This window comes from Temnothorax nylanderi, unplaced genomic scaffold (assembly GCF_030848795.1).
Source record: "Temnothorax nylanderi isolate EJ_2023f unplaced genomic scaffold, tnyl_v1.0 TNYL_tig0002_pilon, whole genome shotgun sequence".
In the NCBI taxonomy this organism is placed as follows: Eukaryota; Metazoa; Arthropoda; class Insecta; order Hymenoptera; family Formicidae; genus Temnothorax; species Temnothorax nylanderi.
In genome coordinates, this window is record NW_027249064.1 from 407,019 (window position 1) to 427,400 (window position 20,382).

The 20,382-nt window shown below is 38.8% G+C and overlaps 1 protein-coding gene across 11 annotated transcripts in view; it reads left to right on the top strand.

Moving 5' to 3' along the window:
• Positions 1–20,382, top strand: part of Hiw (MYC binding protein highwire) — a 176,297-nt gene that overhangs the window by 31,970 nt on the left and 123,945 nt on the right. The gene's annotated exons all lie outside the window — the stretch shown is intronic.

Sequence of the window (20,382 nt, forward strand, 5' to 3'; positions counted from 1 at the left end):
CGACCGCAGCCGGGCGCGGTGAAACTGGAAATTCCGAAACCAGAAATTCAGAGCTCGATAACACCAACGGGACCATAAATGTAGCGTTTCGCAACGACGTGCGCCGTGCAGCACGGCGGCGATATACACCGCTGTTTCCCACCGGAAGTTATAATTGTTTGCCGAGTTTCTCCGGTGCTCGATGCCCCCGGGGAAAGCAACGTTGTATCTGACTCCACTCTTCCTGGTGTTTTCAACGTAGAGTCGTAGATAGAGAGATGGGGATGAAGAGAGTAAGGGAGAAAGAGAGATATAGGAGAGTACTCATTACTCGCGCGCGGCCGTATGATTATATGTTACGAGCATTACGACTCTTTCGTCCGTATGCGCAATTTTGTTGTCTAAGCTTTCGTTGCATACACGAGGTATATATAGATTAAAAAGATTCGCAGCTCGTTTCTCATCTACGTATTCAAATGCGAACACGCGCGTACGTTGTCGATGGCTCTCGACAGAATGGTAGAATTCCACGGCGCACAGTAAACGAATGACACTTTGCGAACTTTTCAGCGGTCGGCATCCGAACTTGTAATAACTAACGAGAAGCGTATATAATACCGAGTAACTCACAACGAGGAAGGTTGACCTCGAAGGCGAAACGACACTTTATCGGTATCGGTGCTTTTGTTCGCGTGTGTCACGTGCATCGACGTAAATTTCAGCCTTGTGTTCGTCTATATTTTCCGACTCTCGGTATGGTACCGCTACCCGCTTCGGAAAAGAAAAAATATCGAAACAACGTTCTTTCTCTCTCTCTCTCTCTCTCTCTCTCTCTCTCTCTCTCTCTCTCTCTCTCTCTCTCTCTCTCTCTCTCTCTCTCTCTCTCTCTCTCTCTCTTTTTCGTGCTCAAGATTTTGTGTGCGCGAAAAATATTAACGATAAATTCGCCGTCCCTTCTCGCCTTTACGTTCACGTTGCTCCTCTTCCGCGCGCTATCTTGAGCTATATCTCTGCGCACGCGGGGAGGCTAATATCTTTCATCATTTTTTAGACACCGTTTTGCGATCCGGGTGGTAATCGAAAAAGCGGTATAAGAGCGATATCGTATATAAATACAGCCGTAAACTTGCGCGATAATCATAATACCCAAACGTATACATATATCTTCAGGCAATTTTACATTTGGGACGACACTGTTATACGTTAGTGTGTATATCCGTAATAGATTCTAACGGAATAAGTAATGTGTTAATAACTCAGAAAGTTATTCCGGTTTTTCTGCATTATTTCACGCGCGTAAAATTGTAAAAACAAGTTATGTCTAAAAATATCAAAACTAAATTTGTCATGTCTTCTTTTCTCTCTCTCTATTCCATGTTAGCTTCATCTATCTTTCAGAGAAGCTTATATTGTATACTATATTTGTATGCAAATACGTAACATATATCTGCAATGGATCATCCAGTTGCGATGTTGTTACATATTTATGATGAATTCTAGAATGAAAGTTATGAAACTTTCTTACTTCTCATTGTCAGTGAATTATTTCTTCACAACTTAAGGTAACTTAGAGGGAGAACTATGCTTGATTTTTTTTATGATAAAAAAGGTGAAATTCTAAATGGAAATATCGCTTACTATCGAATCTGTTTGATTATATCTCCATATCAGAAATAAGGAATTTTTAAAAAATGATATTCCGAGCGTCAAAGCAAACGCGTAAAATCCCGTCGCGCTTCTCGCGCGAAAAGTGAATCCCTTTTTTTTTACGTCGACGAGAGAACACGCACGCGTACACACAACACCCCGGGTGCGTGCGATGTCGACGCGTGAGTGCACGTATAAATATTTATCCGCGGATACCGCGGTGCGTGCAGCCGCCCCCTCTTGACTCTGACACGCGCGCGCGTGGCATATTTTTTTTTCTCTCCCTTGTCTGGAATCAACTTTGCAACGGGTTTACAACGAAGGAAAAAAAGTTTTTTCGTCGTGCCACGGTCGGTGCCGCATAAATTTGTATTCACGCCGTAACCCCGTCGTAACTTTGTGTTCCGTAAATTCGCGGGGTATTTATGGAAAATAATCAGCGTTCTCCGTCTGAAACTGTTAACGTCACTTGCTTCAGGAATCTTGCCGTCGCGTTGCATAGCGATGCCTCTTCTTTTTTGCATTAATGCATCTCTAGCGAGGTCTTTTTCCCGTAGATCGGTGGCATCTGTCACTGTCGCCCGATCGTCCCCTATCATGACTTACGTGTTCCGATAAGAAATTGCGGGTCGTAGAAATAGCACTGAATTACGGTCGCGCTCGTTAATGGCTGTTACCAGTCGCGGAAGAGACTTTTTCGATAATTTGATTAATTAATAATTTTATCTAAAATAACGATCGTAAGATTTATGAATCCGTCGCGCGCCATTAAGATCTGTTCGCCGATAGTACATCACCGATGGAATTCATTTTCTTAATTGTTAATTATTCTTTTGTAGACATAAAATCTTTATAGAATTCTTATCTTTTTCGCGTGCTGAATTAATAAGGTGAATGAACTATTTCAGTTATTGTCTGAAATAATCTAAATACGTAAATTGTGTATTCATTTGCATTCATCCATATTTTTGACTTCGCCTAACGTTTCTCATTTTTTACTCTTATCAACACGCTCGCAGCACACAGACGCACATACACAGCATTACGCATTGGTATCTAGCGGATTGTAAGCGGCGCAAATCTTAGGCAAATTCTACATTGGTCGTATCGTAGCGTCGTAAGTCGTAACTCGTAAGAAATTTACCAATCACAGTCGATTATTCTCCTCAAATTCGACTGTAATTGGTCAATTTCTTACAACTTACGACTTACGACGCTACGATACGACCAATGTAGAACCGGCCTCAAGTGGCTACGCGTGCTCGTAAATGTTTTTAATTAACGATTTTCCTGCAAAAACTATGTTGCGAGGGAAACGGAAGCAAAAGTAAAACTACGACCTGTAAGAGATTTATACATCACGTTACTGTTTTAATAAGCAAAACACGAGTAAAGTTGGTCACTTAATGAAAGAAAAGCGAGAAACGAGAAGTTCGCGTTTAATATTGCGTCTTTAAAAAGAAAAAGTTATTTGGCATCTTACCATGTCGATTTATTACGGGTTAATTAGAACAGAGATTAGACAATTAGAAAAATATAGGCACAATGATGTGCGTGAATCGGATGTCTTAAAAATATAAAATATAAAATTCTCCATATAAAATTCTTTAATGTAATAAGCATGAATTCAGAGAAAGGACAGACATATAAACAGACTTTTAAAGGTTGCAAAAAATTATCAGAATGAAACAGATAACATTATTTCTTAAAATAAGAAAGTTCTAAATCATTTTTGAGAATTTTTGAAATCCTTGATTAATTTTGCAAATCACTATAAATGTAATCGAGTTTTAGAACACGTCGATAGAATGCAACGCCGCCCTTTTCACGTCAAAGCTGGAAATCTTTCGTAAAATTGAAATAGCGCCTCGACGTGATAGCAGAAACGTAAACGAGGGCGATGAACGAGAGAAAGAGAGAGGCAGAGAGTGAAAACGTCTCTTGCACGGAGTAATTAAAACTCTGAAAGTCTCCAAGTCGCTTCAGACCCCACGTAATTTGCAAAAGCCTTCCTTCCTTCCTTCCTTTCCTCGATAGCGAGAAAGACGAACTGCCGACTTTCTGACCGAGTACTTCCCCCGGTATCTCTTGCGCTATCGAAGCCTCACTAATTTCTTATGTCGTTTTTCACTATTTTTAGCGATTATTGTAAACTCAGTTACTTAACAGTGGAATCGTTTCCCACTTTCTTTTACGCGCTTGCTTGTTCGCTCCTTCTCTTAATTCTTGCGAGCCATTTGACGACGCGATATTGTCGAGCCCTGTGAAAGCGGGCGATAGACCGTGTATGCATTTCGGCCGGTTTCGCGGAGTAAAAAATATAAATTGCGGCCGCACATAGAAAGAGAGCGGCGGAGGAGGGATGCATCACCGCAGGAACGTTTTGAGGGATGGCAGCTGGTGGGGTGACAAGTTGTGTCGTTGCGGTGTGGATAGTGGCGGGCTAGGGTGAGCTTTTAAAAAACCGGATACAGCCCCGGAGTGTTGGCCATTGAAAGGCTGACGTGTGGATGCGACCCTTTGAAGCTCGATATACCATATATCGATACACCATAGATGTATTTACGTGTACCTTCTCCTATACTACCCCGCGCGAAAGTTCGATCTGCCAAGCAGCGAGCGCCGGGATGGTAGTTGGCAGCTCGCAGCGTGGAATCACCGGCGTTTCGCGCAACTTTATCACGGCTTTGAAGCGACGGATTTAAGAGGGATAGAGAGTCTCTCTCGCGAGAAGAATAAATAAACCCAACAGCTCAGATCTTACACAAGAGAATTACGCTCTGCCTCGTGAGCCATGATTATCTTGATTCTTTATGGATTAAGTTCTCCCTTTCATGGGATCAAGAAACTTTTAATATAAATAAGTTACGTAACACAGGTTACAAATGTCTATACTTCTTTTTCCGTAGACACAAAATCTAGAGATGGATTTCTAAATCGTAACTTTCTAAGCGTTCCAGATTTACCTCGAGATGAGACATCTCTAATGCAAATACATCGCGACAAGCAAATCGATGGGGGGGGAGAAAAAACGAAAGGTACATGTAGGTCAAAAGGAAATCACATCTAAAACTACATCAGCTGCAGCTGATATATACGTTGTCCATAAGTCTCGTCTAATTAAAGTTATATGGCGGCTAACGAATAGCAAAGAGCCGCGAGCTACATACATAGGTCGTCGGATGCACATTTCACGCGCGCGCGTGCTGATACATAAATGAAAGAGACAAAAAAAAAGAGAAGCAAAAAATCTACGTCAAAGCTAAATCTCTCGAAGCGCGGATTATCGATGCGCGCAGCTAGAACGCTAGAAGGTGCGCTTTACCGGCACACCGTGGACGCATTTTTTTGTCTCTTCTCTGCTACGCAGCGTGACGATGAGATTCACATGCGTGCCAGTTTATATATATATATAGTCTTTTTTTTTTAGTACTGCTCAGCCAGTACTGCTGGCCGAGTTGGAAATTTAAACCACCGTCCGCGTGCGCGAATACAAAGAATGTATTACCGGGACAGGTGCGAGTAAGCGGCACATTTCCGGGTTACGACGCCCGATGCGTCCGCCGAGAACAATGAGAAATGAATTTGTCTCTCGTTTCGTTTCGCGTATGGAAATTTTGAGCTGCGATGCGGCACGCTGCCACAAAACGCCAAAGGAATGAATAAATAACTATTCTTTTGCAAAAATATATTTGTACACATATTATAAAAGCAATTGCAATTAATTGGATTTGCAAGATATTATTAATCATTGTAACTATATACCTTGATTTATTGATGTATATTGTTCTCTATTAACGTGTTTTATTTCGATAATATATATTTTATCGCTATTATATTTCATGGCATATCTGTTATTATTCATTATCGAGAGTCTCTTGTTATTTATCCTGTTATTATCGTTTGTGATTACTACATTAAGTGAATAAATATTTTATAATAAAATACTAAACCCGAAAGTAGGTAGGAATAAAATAATATCTCGTAATACTTAATACTATCTCTTTTTGTTTATTTTTGTAACAATAAAATAATATGAAGATAATATATAAATTTTAATTTTAATTTTTCTATTTTGAGTTTTATTATATGTCAAATGTCGCATTCTAAAAATGTTTAACTTTATACTTTTACAAGGAAAACATCTCTTCTGATAATCAAATACATTAAAGTGAGATAATTTTTTTAAGTTACAGTAAATTTGTTAAACATAGAAATTTGTGATATTTTAACATTATTCTATAATATTGAAACTAAATATAACATTATCTGACAATCGTTGATATAAAAGCAATATTCCACACATAAATGATTTACGAATCAGATAAATAACTTTTGTATGTATGCATATGCGCATTTCTCTTTAATCTGTTCATATATTTCAAAACCGTTTTTATCTCGATTTTTTCCAATTTTTTTCTATACTTAAAGAAGGTTCGCGCAAGATCGATTCGTGAAATATAAAGCACATAGCAGAGAGTCTAAAGCATATAGCAGGGAAAAATATTATTTATCTTATAATTTTAATTTCTTCAAATTCTATAATGAACCGAAATAGGCGACATGTATTTATTCGTCGATGAAACTTGATGGTCATTCGATTGTGATCGAAAATTTTTGTAAAAAGGAGCTTTATTCTCCGATATTACATCGCATACGTATCTTTCAGATCGGCATTAACGGTTTCTGTCGTTCCATTTTTCGCCGCGCTATCAATTGGTGATGCACAACACTTTACTTTTTTGTGCATTCCGTTTTTGCAATCTCTCGACTTTGCAGTCTCGGCCGATTTCGTCCGCAGAAGTTATAATGGACAATGTCGATATGATAACCGCGCCGAGATGTCGATGACTGTAAAGAATAGAAATGCTGCACGTGCGAACACCAATAACGTGTTATCGCGACTTACATTTTGCGATTTTGTGCTTCGAAGCTCAAGAAGTTTCATTACTCTTACAAACTTTCATTCTCAGAGGAATTTTGCACATATATTACATTCTCCTATCGATATTTTATTTCTTCTTACGATTACGATTTTATTCTGTATCTACAAAATAATATGCGAATTATTGAATTTCTGAGAAAAGGCGGAGAAATACATAGAATATCTACTGAAAGTGTATTCTGATATGAGAAATGAGCAATTATTCCCGTGAAACTTGATCATTAAAGTATATACGATTATGGAATATTTTACAATGTTACATATGAATGAACATTATATGAATTGTTGGATTTCATATTATTAAGCGAATTTCAAATAATAAATTTAAAATTTTATCAAGTTGTCAACAAATCAGGATGGATAGGCTATGAACAATTAGAATATAAAACTGGCTTATTATAAGAATAATCAATAATAATTAGCATGTTTCTTTATTAAATAAATTGCTTGAAATATGCTATCTTACAATGGAATATTTTCTATTTTTTTTTTATTTATGTTTATAAAGTGTATGTCGAAAAAGATTTTTGAATATTGTATCAATTTATAGAGAACTAGAACATTTAATCGTGGGAGCATAAAAAGATTATATACTGATTTTAAATTCTATTTTAAAAAATATTTAGAAAGGAAAAAATAAAGCAAGTAAAATAATTATTTGTCTCTGTTACTAGGAATTTTTATAAATATTTTATTTTTAACTTACTATTAATCTAACTTGCATAGACATCTTTTTTCCAATTTTTATTATTCGCGAGTTGAATCTCATCTATCATTCATGATATGAACACGATGATAAAATTTAAGTAAAAATGTGCTAAAAATGTTAATATTCTATTTATATCATAGATTCATTTTTCTACTTTTTTTCACTAATTGAACAATAAATTAAAAAATTATAAATTTATTTTTATCTATACGTGATGTAGATAATTATGTTTCCTGAAAATCTTACTTGTGCTTGTCAATTTTTGTATAAAATGCTCAATGCTTTGACAATTACATCAATTCCAAGATTAAATATTTCTACTACCTAATTTGTTTGAGAGTCCATCCGTTTCAAGATATGTAAAAGGTCTCGATATGAGATGATGTTACATTTATCTACATTCTTATACTTTTAACTTTTACATATATATATATATATATATATATATATAGATACATTTATATATATATACATATTATAAATTTAATATAATTCTCACATAGATCCATTACCTTAATAAAAGATAATGTGTTACTCATCAGTACGATGTTCAGTGGAATTGTGATTATATTAAGAGTCCCAGAGGGCTTCTGCTCTTTGTCTCAGATTCGTTGCATTCGTATAACACTACACTTGCGAAAACACGGTTAATTACGGTCGCGTGTATTAATCATTACATTAAAATAATATACTTTACCCGTACTTTGCATGACATTCCCGATATTTATCGCACGCGATGCGCATTTTACTATTTTATGTTGTGATGATGTAATGTTCGATATGTCCAGCGACTCATGTATTATACAGCGCATTTATTTTGACTGATTGAGAAAAACCGAAGTTGAAATCTTGTTTTCTCTAATTTTATATTTTTTATTAAAACATTTTTTTCTATTTCGTTTCGTCACAGTTGGGTTATGTCTCGTCCAATAAAGCCAGGATTATTGAACGATCTTCCGAACCACGAAATGGTCGATTTGAAATTTATCGAGCGATACAGCAGCAATATCCGTGAGAAATATCGCCGCCATAGATACAACTTCGAGAGTCTCCGTAATTAAATATTGAAGAGCGCGTATTACAGAAGTGGCGATTTAATCGGCTTTAGAGCTGTTGGGCAAATCGGGTTTGCCTGAGAGATCTCACTCTTTGTCCCTCTTTTTTGCGTGTGGTATTTCGATCCGGGTATATCGCTCGCGAGCAAAAGTATATACAGTGGGCGACGTACGAATTTTGTGCGCTCACGCGAATTTACGAGTGACTGCACGGGACTTCGGATTTCGATAAAAACTTAATCATGCGCTGCCAATGAGAATCGATCGCGGGTTGCTAATAAATTGAGAAGCGGAACGACCGCCCTGCGCATATCCGGACAATATTTTAACAATAACGCATGATTTTATTAAATATTTTCCGCCCCACGTTCCCGAGTGCGGTAACGCTGCTCCTTCATGACGTGAACGTTCTATAATTCTTTGCTTGGTTTTCGCGCATCGAAGAACGCGTCGGATGTTATTTATTTTCGTGGCAAGACAGGGCGAACGAAGAATTATAGGCGTCGCCTGTTGGCTCGTAAACGGAATTTATTAATACACGGTCAACCGTAATAAACTACGTTACGCTGCGACGGCCGGCAGTTCCGACATCGGCGTGGCAATCTCAGACTCGTTTGGCACTCGTTATGAATCAATTGTTCGTGCACGTGCTTGCGACGGGGCCGTTATTTCAATTTTTACGGGACGAAAATATTTTCGACGGTAAAGAGTAACAGCATCGCTGTATTATTTATCTTAGCCGCGATAAATTTACGGTTGCCTTCGTTACGGTCAATATTCTTCGACCGCGAGCAAGCTTTGCTTGAGTTTTACAATTTGTTGGCCACCGGACATTATGATTGAGTTACTAATAACGTTACTTTTTACTCGACTTTCTGAAAGCCCTGCAGCTCGCCTCCACACGCCGGTGATTTCTTCGTCATCGTGAAAATTACGAGCGTAGGCGCCACCAACGTCGCTGCCAATGCTGTAGCTTCAAAGAGGTGTTTAACAAGCTCGTCAAATTGATAGGTTCAGGAAAATATTTTGTGCAGGGTTAAATTGAAACTCCAATGTACAGAATACCATAAGTGAATGTCATATAAAAAAGAGAATATTAGAAATTGTTGCTTTTCTGTAAATAATAATATAAATAACATGTGTCTACAGATATTACAGGTTGTAGAGTTTAGAACTTATATTAGCAAAGAAGTAAATTTGAAAATAATCTGTTTACAGATTTTTTTAAATTCTTCAATTATAGGTATACTTAATTTGTGCACTTCGTCAAACAACGTCCGCGCAAGCTTAGCTCTTTCAGCAAGTTATTATAATTATATTAGTGCGATTATTCCGACAACAATCGAGATAGAAACCGCGAAGTCGATCCAAAATTGAAGGCGGATAAGCGCCGGAATTAGAAACTATGCGGAAATTCGATCGGGAATACCTGAGGGTTCGTCGACCGTTAGTTACGTCGTTGGTACCGATCGATAAGGAGACTTCCGTTTTACAATTAAGGTCGGCCACTTTCGCGCCCTATACTTTATCGAAGTGCAAGTACACGGATATCCGGACCGCTGAATATACGTTAAGATGGATAGCAATAATTTTGGCACGGGCTATCATTTGCCTATCGCGAGGAGAAGCAAAGTGGTCTCCGTTTCCTGGTCGTAGCGATGAAAGATTTAAGATAACGATTTCAAACGCGCGGAGTTCGCGTAAAACGGGGCTATTTGGTTTACGGGTCTTTTCAGCTCTGCCAACATGGCAGAGTGGATGGAAAAAGTTTAGTCGTTACAGTTGCGCTTTAATATTCGATATTTTCATGCTGATGTCGGTGCATCGTACAAGGTTTTAGTTTATATAGAAAGCGAAATACAATTCTAAAAAAAAAATCTGAAACTAAATAGTTTTTACGTTATTTTGAAATTATACTAAACAAGTGGATATTTATTAACGAGTGATTTATTGCGGTGACATTTCAATTTTGACACGCAAAAATCATATTTTGGAAAAAATATATCATAATCGGTATTGGATTGCATTCGTCGAGACTGAACATGCTTACACGTAGGCAGATCCGTGAATAATATCGGTGGATTAAAAATTTTTACACAATAGAGAGATGCGCGTAACAGATCTGATTTATCACGTTCCGCATGATAGAGTAATATTTAAACTCGGAGCAGAGTATCGATAGCTTCGAAATTTTTTGTACGCATGTGTACGATGAATCAATTTTATTATCGTTCGATAGGTCTCCCGCGATAAAGGACATCGCGCGTTATTTCCACTTTCCGGAGTAACGGCCGTTTCTATTACATTCTTGATGGAATCCGTATTGCTAAAAGTATACCGCCACGCGAAAAATCCTTGTAACCGTTTCTCGCGAGACTTATGGTCGCCGTTCGCGGCGATAAATATTACCGTCCGACAACAATGTGCCCTCGAACGTCTATTACTTGCATGTGAAAGAAAGGATTTATCGGCGATATCGTCCCAACTGAGAATTCTACCGCCTTTTATTACGAGATACGTTCCCGGTGACGAGAAGAGTGCGCTCGTCTACATGACAATATTTACTCGGTTGTCAGTCGTTCACCTGTATCTGCGGTGCACCTGCTGAGAAATATCGCGCAGGATTTTCTTTCGAAAAGCGAAATGTAGTGTCTCGTTACGTGCGCGCTTTTTACTTACATACAAATATATATATATATATATACATGCGATGTATCCACAATATTCTTTTCAAAAGATGCAGGTTATTATTCGTACTGTTCGTATTATCTTCGTCGTCGTTAAAAATGAAATATCTATTTTTATCTTGCACACGACTACAGAAAGTAGGAAACGCGACGTGTTCACCATTTATGTCTCTCGTTCTGATGTCTCTAATAATTTTTTTACAAGAGATGTATAGCACGATTATCTATTAGTTCCTGTCTCAACCAGAATAGCGAACTTCCTTTGATCTGAGTTATTAATAGCTAAATTCATAGAAGATTACAGTTCTTTCTGATAATTCGTGATAGTATGCGGAGTCCATGGGCGTTCGCCGCAAACACACGTCGGCATGTGCATAATTTGTGTGTGCGCCGCGTGCTCGTACGCTCGGCACCGCACCGGTTCAAGGGGGGGGGGTACACGTAAGGGGGTGCGCCCGCGATCGATGGGATCCATCGATCTAGGGAGGAGAAGAGGTGAGGAGGCTGGGAAGGAGAGGCGGACGACGTCGTGTGTGCCGCGCGCGTACGCCGCGTGCTCGGACAGTACGAATTATGCATCGCCCGCGAATGCAAAGTGCATGCGGAACAAACCTCGCGCCCGAATGCCTCCGAATGGACGGAATTGCGTCTCTCCACCTCACCCCCCTTCCACGCCGCGCCATACGCCGAGCTTCCCGCCGTTGCCTGATGTATGTGTGCACCGGGTACTCAAAGATACTCGCGCCCGAGTACAAAGCGCCCGGTGCCGCGCCGCCGGCGAACGCGCACGAGTTAACGTCCCACGAGGAAGTCTCGTTTCTTTCTCTATCCTTATTTCACCGTGTCCCGCGTCTCTCTTTCTTACCCGTCTTCGTTCCTCGTTTTATCGTCTTGCCTCATCCTCTCATTCGGGATTTCTTCTCTCCTCTCTTCTTACCGTGCATTATTCCAGTCACTGGTATAGCGGTATACTACATGCGTAGGAACACACACGCCATTCTCTTTGAGCCTTTTGCATAAAAGAAACTTGGTACTCGGAAGGATCGGAAAAGTAACGCGAGATCAAACGCCGCGAGGACTTTGCGTACTGTATGCATCGGGCTTTTACCGTGTGTGCAAAACGGAGTTTTCTCGCGACGTATCAAGGTGCGGAGACGGAGAAAGAGAGAGAGAGAAAGAGGGAGATAAAGATACGAGCCGAGGTTTTTCAAACGCTACAGAATAACACTCGGCGGAGTCCACGAATGGTGCCTCTCACGATTACGTGCATCATCTATTAAGTGGCCGGAAAGGGGTGGATTTAAAGTTGACGGTTATTGCGCGAGATTTATTTCCGACGCTTTTCTCTGCCGCGTGCGCGAGAGCCAAACTGTAAGTCATCGTGGAGTTTGTTTTTCGTACAACGAAAATCGGCTCCGTCCGGATCATCTCCTTTATTCGATGCTCCCCGTGAGTAGCCTCCCCCGTATATTCCTTACGGGCGAGATTAATCGCAGATCACCTCCTATCCTATCCGTACGCTCGTGTACGCGTCCGTGTTTATGTTCGCGCCTGAAGCTCGCCTGATTACACGCGAGGCTCATAATAGATCACCCCCTGCCCCGTTCACGCTCGCACCAAGTAATATCTCTGACGCTTGTACGCCGACAAGGGCGGCTGCTGTGGCTCCTGACGCTTCCCGAGTGAGTCGATTCGTAGGTGGTGCTATCAGAGGAAACCGATTTTATCGTTATCGCACTGGCAACGTTCGCCCAACGTTCGAGTAGGTCCGCCCTGTTACGGTAGATTCGAGACGTATTTTATTTATGGTCGATTTCACCCCGAGAGCAGTTAATTTTAATCTGAAATTAACCGATTCTGTATTTCTTGCCGGAATTCAAGTCAGAAAGAGACGAAAAGAATGAAGTTAAGCTTCGGTTTAATTAGCCGACGTCAATTAAACCGGGATTAATCCTGCAATGATATTCGCATAAACCGACAACATAAAATTTTTTAGCTAGAATAAAGAGAATGAGAGACAGTTTTAAATGTAACCATCCAGAGAATCCTGTAATGAGTGGTACAAACGAGGACATGATTCTACAAAAATAAATGGAAAATGTAGCATGAAGTTTTTTATACGAGATTTTATTCTCGAGAAGATTAATTTCCAGAATTAGATATCCAAATTTACAAAAGCGTAAAAATAGTACTTTTTTATTTTCAAAGACGATTAGTGTTCTTATTATTTTATTAAAATATCTATAGGTAATTGTTGATATAAATTTATAATTTATTATTTAAATTATTGCTGATTTTTCACTTGTTTTATACATGTTTTATTATATCGTTTTATTCATTATGTGAAAATAAACTTATTCTGAAAATTAGTTTTATATACATTCTGAAATATGGAACAGATCGAAAAATTTAATTGTTTAAGAGTTATTCTTCCATTACGCTCGGCTTAATACTCCTTGCGTCGAAATTCTCGAAAAGTGGTTCGGCAATTCGTTCGGAATGGATTGGCTCTCCGCGGATTCGTTTTCGCGTCGAACTAATACAATTCGGTAAAACTTTAAGTAATTGCTTGCCATTGGAAACTTCTGACCGGGATATCGATGTCGCCTCTTTATGCTGCTCGTGAGACACAATGGACGTTATTAGAGTTTCCAGGGACTTAGGGCTCCGAGAATTAGGGCTCTAGCTGCGAGATTCCTTCCGGGCGTATACGATATTGGTGAGCCACCTCGAAGAGATTAACCCATCGTTATGGGGTTAAGCTCTCTCTCCGGAAGGAAACGCTGAGAGACCACGATCATGTTCGGATCGATAGTGATGCTGCTCGGTGAACGGTTGACTTGCCGCGGATTTCCGACGCTTGTACAAAGATCTTGACAGTATATATTGTAATTACACGGGGAACAAACCTCTTGTCTCAATTCCTCTCGCCCGATTCCTCTCTCCTTCGTCTCCGTTTATTCGCGTCCCGTTCTACAGCGGCGTTCCCTCCTCAATGGGCACTGATGTATCAGCCGTTTGTTCGTGACAGTCCAGAGCATATACTCCATATACTCCAAATACTCCATAAACCGGAATGACGGAACATGCGGCAATCTTCGGTTAAGATAGAATTTGTTTAATTATATTTAATAAAAAATGCTCGTGCGTTTACACAATTATGGCAAGAATGGAGATTGTGTAAGGGAATTATATTGCGTAATCCAAAATGTTATTATATTATTCGATCAATCAGCTTAAAAATAACAATACAATATATCTTTTCGCTCGTATAAAAATTAAAAAAATTTTTGTATTGCGCGAGCAAACAATTTCTTTAACTGACATATAGAAAAGTCTGAATTTCGAGATCCCGCAATCAAGCGTAAGTCTTGATTAGATCTTAATTGTTTTAAATTATTTTTAATAATTAAAGCTTGTTTGATTAGTTAAATTTGTTATCATAATTCATTCGTGTTCATTATTCTTTAAATTAAAACTTTTACCATTTAAAAGCGAGTTAGTGAGTAAAAATTGGTGTTGCGTCCTCTGTTTTTCTCAAGCATACGTACATACGTACGTGCGAAGATGCGACGCACGGAATTAGTCAGAAAGTTAATTGCTCTGCCACCTCGTTTTAATTCCATTATACCGGCTGAATCGCGTAGATGCAAATTTCCCGCTTTTTCCCGCTTTCCACTCGCGTTTCCGTTTCTTTCTCTTTCCCCCGTTGCTTCTATCTTCCTCTATTTCTCTTAACGTTCCTCGATATGATCCACTTCCACGTTGTCCCCCTCCTCGTTTAAACTTCGGTCCCATTCGCCACCTCGTTTACCGAGGGAACTTTCCGAATTATCTTGTCACGCGAGACGGCGGCACACATACAAGCGTTATGAACGAATGAGCGCGTGTAAAAGACATGCACACCACTGCTTTATCATCACGTACATATCCGTAGAATTGAGGAAAACTTAAACACTCGGGCGAAGCGCGAGTATACGAAGATTGAAATCTCTCCGGTTGGCCTCGCTCAGATTTAATTAAAGGAAAATCTACACGTTATAGATGTCTGCTAATTTAAGCGGAAGTATGAAACTTAACACCATTAACGTACATTAAACTTCTTCGCGAACTAATCTAATAATAAGAATCCCTTTTTTACTTAATATTCATAAGCTGCTGTCTTAGCTTTAACTATGGGCAACGCGGAAAATGTTCTAGTTATAATCTAACTAGCTAAATACTGCTAAAAGAAAACTTTGTAATCCTTGCTACGCCAGATGAGCCATTCGTTTCGTTACATTTTTAATTAAATAACCTTAATGCCAACTGCGAGGTAACATACATATTTGCAAATGCCAATTGTTTTTGGCTGCGCCTTGCTTTTATGGGATTTGGACGTCGTAACAAAAGAATTTCTAAAGCGCGCGAACGAAAAGCTTCGAATCCCTCAAAGTAAACTGAAATCTCTCCGACGCGGTTGTTGACACGAAGTCGACGAACTCGTCAGAGCCGTTGTGTAATTGTTTAACGATGCGAATACCAAGTAGCGTGAATTGCGCAATGTTTGCCTTGTCCGCCTAGAGTCGCTACGAATCGTAAGTTAATTATTGCTAGACGGCTAGTAATTTTCAAAGTGCAGGCTCGTTTTCAAAGCGTCCGCCACAAGCAAATACGCCCCTTATTTACCCACTCAAGTTACCAGCTACTACGCTCGTTGTACCTCCATCAATAGTATATCGGTTCTTTTTTTCTAAAGACACTGGTATAAGTGTAACATGTCGTTCGCACCGATTAAAAGAATAGGATACGCAAAACACAGGCTATTCTAATATAATAATTTAATATCGTGTCCTCTGGAGATTAATTAAAGAACGGAAAAATATATGATATATAAATATATGATATGTAAATCGACAAACAAATTATACATATCTCAAAGTCTTGCGCAATGCTATAACAAATCCATAAAACGAAGTATGAGAGAGAATAGCTCATCAATCAAAATTTATTTAAAATCCAGACTAAGCAACGAGTGCGAATAAACACGAATGAACGAGCTTGTTTTAACGAGCATGGACGTAAGTACGAACGAGTTCAGATGTACATCGACGGATACGTTCCATGTCTATATTAAAAGAAAAGAGCTTATGCTTGCTTAAATTAATGTCGATAAAATAATCGATTTTGCTAGTTTCTTATAGATTCAATTTAATATTTACATATCAAATATTTTTCGTAATTGCTGTTTTGACTAGCGCGCGGCGCTCGGCGTTGTTTATGTTTTTTGGCGTTCGGCGTACCGGTATTTACGTTACGCGTGGTTCACCGTAATATCATTCGCGCGGCGAGGCTCGAGCAGGCAGGTAGCGGAGCGAACAGCTCCGCATATCGTCGCGTTATTATCTCTCAAAGCACGATCGTTCGATTCCTGCAATTAACAATTCGCAAGTCTACCGTGACGACAATTGTTGAAGCGTATACTTCGCGCGATTTCCATCTCCGAAAGAGATATCGGATCGACAGGAAATGAGAATAGTAGATTATTGGTTCGTGATAATTTACGACTTACGTTTCTGGCGACGCGTAGATCTGATGTTTCGCAAATGTAATTTGCTCTATCATCTTTGAACTGACGCGAAATAATATGCGAATTTCTGGATCGTGCGATACAAGTAATGGAAAGCCGTGACACGTATCGTCTATTAATTCGAGATACAAAGAACAGAATGTTTGATGTGCATTTATTTAGCTATTAAATCTTAGGCGGCGCGACACTTGCTTTCGCAACAACGTTCCTTTGTGTACATACGGGCATTTCGAAATCATCGCGAGACACAAACACGCAGACAATGGTGCGAGCTCGATACGTCGTCGCATTATGATTCGAAACGCGATTGCGACAAGATCAATCCAATCATAATTAATTCCGTGTATTAATGTTTGCAGCGTAAATTCGGTATTTTCATATTGATTCCATGCATTAGAACTCCCCACAGTTCGAGCTTCGTTCGTTTACGTATCTGTGATGCGTTAGGTGCATAGATCGAATCATAGCTTCGTACGATTGTATCTTCTGCGCGCACTTGTTCCGTCGTAACGCAGTAAAGCACGTATCGCGTGCGATTAACATCGGGAGTGCCGTGCAAAGTGTCGCGCGATCATTGTATACCGATAATTAGTGCACGCGCGATTGTAATTAACCGCGTTTTCGCGAGTGAGAGTTGTGCTGCAAAGAAACAGGAACGCAAGAACATGAGAGGAGGAGGAGGAGGCCTGGGTGGCGTCGGGCGACGGCGGAGCAACCTAAGGGTAAGTACAGTATTTATGATCTGCTTACTTGTGGAAATAATTGATAATTATTTTATGTGCGCGAAAATTATTTCTTGAAATATTATTTTGAGCGTTACTATAACCTGGCCGTATTTTTATTTTACAGTTCAACGCAGTTTATACTAACACTTCGCTGTTGCGCATCGTATCGGTGAGTGTTAAATTATCTTCCAATGCGAGATAATGAATCTGTGAAAACTGTATGAAATATACACAAGATGTGATGACATCTATCATGTCGATTGCTTGAGGACATGGTAGATAAATGTTTTATTTCTAAAACAGATTAATATTGAAATTTAATTTTGGAATTATCTCATTAATAAAAGCTCGTAAAATAGAGCTTGCTGTATCATTTATTGGCGCATTTTGATGTCTTTTACAATGTAATATTAATTGTATAATTCACCAGTAGCTTGTACAATTATTATATAAGAGAAACTCGTAGACATAAATTGAAGAATAATTAAAAAATTGAAATATTTAAAATAAGCTTGATAAGAAGTGAATAATAATAATAATCGACTGAGTTTCGTAAAAAAGCTTGTCTTTAAATTTGGTAAAGATATCATTCTTTATATTTTTTACTAAATATTTTGTATGTAAATACGAGTTTCAGAAAGCATATTGGAGAATACTATGATGATTTACATATTAAAGTTATTCGTAATTTTATAGTATCGATTACTTTACAATTGATTTTTTTATTAATAGAATATTCCATGTTATTGCTTAAATAAATAATAAAAAATAAAAAAATAGAAGTAAAATAAAACTCACAAAATATTGACATATTTGGAATATTAAGTTTTTATTTAAATTCCATCATGGTATTGATATGGATGAAGGTTGGAATAAGTTATTTGCTGTATGTATTGATGTAAAATAAAAATAAATTAATATTTATAAAATGTGATGAAGGAAAGTTGTTAATATTTAGCTACATTACTTTCTTTTCTCATATATTTTTAATATTTGACATTTGCATTTGGTCTCTCTTTATATTCTTCCAAGATTAAATATTGTATCAACTTGTGCAAGAAAGTAACATTCAGATTTTTCATTTAAATAAATATGATATTGCCAAAAACTTATTTAATAAAAAGATGGAAAATATTTCGCAATTATATGACATATTTTATTTCATACATTTAATAGAAATATTTATTAATTTTTTTAATATGCAAAGATTATCTTAATTTTTTATAGCCCATCCATCTACGTTTATTAATGATTTCATTATGTGTTATTTGAAATAAAATAAAATAGTGAAATAAAGTCTAATAAGTATTTCATCAACCACACCGAATAAAGGTATCTTTTATATAAATTATCTCAAAGTTAATCAGTTACGTGCCAGTGATACACGGCAATTATGTAAAATATGACTTCTGTGAATATGAATTTTTATTGTACAAGCGTATAATATAAATGACGTGGCGGAGCAATACAAATTCTATTCAAGATTATTCTAAGAGGTATTTCCTTACGACCCACCAGTGATTTAGTACCCGCTTTATAAACGTAGATTTTGGACTAATGACTGTAGTTGCCGATGGCGTACGTATATATGTGAGAAACGTGTGATCACGCGAGAAACGCGTTAGCTCTGTTACCAAAGTCGAATGTCGTAAAATGAGCTCGTATCGCGCTGCTTATTCTATTTTCTGATTATACAGTGCCTTATCTCTTTCGATCATTACGAATTTTATGTCAACAATTTGAGTACACGTATAACAAATTGATCTCCGTGAACGAGTATCAATACCATGAATATTCGTTTTCGCAAACAGTCTATATTTTTTATAACGCTAATGATACATTCTGATATAATTAAAAATTAAGGCATCAAAGCTAATAATATTTTACTGGTAATTGGATGGTTTTGGAAGATTTGGATTTAGTATATAGGACAATATGCATATTATTTATCAGATAGATAAATCATTTAATTGCGTTCCTTAATCGTCATTTACTGGTGCATCCACATAATTCTGTACGCGATTTACATTCAATCTGCCTCATTTAGACCCGCTTCTTGGTTTACCTAATGGTGCGGAATTCTTTTCAATCTTTCGCCAGAAGAAAGCGACGAAAATGATACGCGTACCTCCTACCTGCCGGTGGAAATCTAATGACCGCGCTATCTATGTACATATTTCTTACGTAATTACCCCGACGAGTTCGCTTCTCGGAACGCACCAAGCGGCCGCTTGCGTTTACGCCGTCAACGCGAGATATTTATGCGCATTAATCTCGCCTTTTCATCGGATTTCATTAATGCAGCTACGAGCAACCGGTGATAACACACGTTTTAATACACACGTTTCAACCTAAGTGCAGCCCTCGCGGCGGGCAACAAGGAAGCGGTGATTTTTGTAACGAGGTGCTCGAGTACCATTCTCGCGTTCACGAAGAGCAAGCATGGATTCGCCATCGCGTGTTCATTCATCGGGAGTAGGCGGAATCTCCCTCTCTCTTTCTCTCTCTCGGATTAGAGCGACAACCAGAAAAAAATTGTCGATTCGTACGATTCCGATGTCGGGGGGAAGTTCGCGGAAAGTAATTTCAATTCGGGCGCCACCGCAGAAATTCGATTTGACATTCGACGACGAAACGTACGTAACGAGTCTACGAACTATCCGACGGGAGAGCCGGCGACACCCCCGGGTATCTTTTTCCCCGTCTATCGCCCGGCTCCTCCCTCACCTTGTCGCGACGAGCAAATTCAGACTATTCGGTTAATGACGCAATTCGTCGAATAATTAGTGTACGCACACTCCGATTTCTCCGAAGCGGAGAATTGGAACTCGCCGTTTCATTAGCGCTCGCTATCTCCCCACGTTCTCGAAAGAACGCATTCGGTCCCCCTGTCTGATCTCCTGTCTGGTCTCCTGTCGCTCCCGGTCCATCGATCGCTCTGACCCTCGTTGCGTTATGCAGATCTCGTGATTGACGCTTGTTCCGTGCTCGACAAAGTACGCAGGTAACTGCGGCACCTGTTTGTGCAACGCAAACAAATGCGGCACACGCTCACGCCCTGTGTGT